This window comes from Triticum dicoccoides, chromosome 7A, assembly GCF_002162155.2.
Source record: "Triticum dicoccoides isolate Atlit2015 ecotype Zavitan chromosome 7A, WEW_v2.0, whole genome shotgun sequence".
In the NCBI taxonomy this organism is placed as follows: domain Eukaryota; kingdom Viridiplantae; phylum Streptophyta; class Magnoliopsida; order Poales; family Poaceae; genus Triticum; species Triticum dicoccoides.
In genome coordinates, this window is record NC_041392.1 from 298,443,816 (window position 1) to 298,445,033 (window position 1,218).

Sequence of the window (1,218 nt, forward strand, 5' to 3'; positions counted from 1 at the left end):
TCCATTTGCCTCTTGCGACGGCAGCATGTATCATATTGATGGATCGATGGTGTGGGACTGGGACTGGTCCTTGAGATACCTGAATCAATTCCCATGGCCCCAGTGGAATAATGGAGGCACCTAACTGCAGCAAGGCCGCCGGGTGATTGCGTAGGAGCATGCGTACATGCCTGGGAGGAGCTAGGATCCATGTCTTGCCTGTCTTTGTGTCTGTCACTTGCGTGCAAGTGCTACCACAAGCTAGCATCAGGGAAAAAGATGTTGCCTACAGTAGAAACACCTCTTTACTTTCTTCCTGAAGCCAGGTGATGTGAACACGTGAGAGTGAGACGAGGATGACGCTAGCTGCATGTGGGGTCGACCTAGCTCCATCCGAGCATTTGGTGAATTAGAGCGTCTTCAATCGGGCTGGACAAATTTCATCTTTCATATATCCGCAGACGGGATCAACCTCTATTTATTCACCCTCATAGCTGTTTTCTCGTACCCAAAACCTCAAATCCATACAAGCAATACGTAAATAGCATACATAGGATATAGATCAAACAACGAACATCATAGGATAATGAAGGCAATATTTAACTAAGACTAGATAGTTTGATAGTGCAAGACAACATTTAACTAAGAATAGATAGTTCGACAGCATAACTAAACTACGACTTACATGGGGGATCATGGGCGGTCGTCCTTGCCCTTGCCATTGTTTTCTTTGTCGCGGAAGTAGCACTCGAAGGCGACGTAGGAGTCGAGACAGATCTGCTCGCTCCGGAGCTGGATGAGTCGGAGGAGGCACCGGACATGTTCTCAAATGATTTCAGGGGTAGGTTGACGAGGGCACGGACAGCCCGGGCTTGCTCCACCGCGAGGGCAGGGACAGTTCAGCTTGCCGCTTCACCAGGATCTGGTCTTGGGCATCCTTCTTCTCCGTGGCGTGACACGGCTCCTCATGCTCCTCAATGTCTTGGTGTTGATCTGTTGGCGATCTAGCATGTCCGACTCCTTGGAGGATAGGGACCGTGTCATCGGATTCAGATGGCACCAGCACCGCAATGGATGCGACAAACGAGCAGGAGCCACGACGCGCCTTCACCCTTTCACGGTAGGCACGCTGTGCCTAGACCACGAAGTAGCCGTCATAGCTGCCATAGCCGTCGCATCTGTATCATGGTTGTTGTCGTTGGCCCCGGACTCCGAGGCCAATGTTGCGGGGACAAGCAC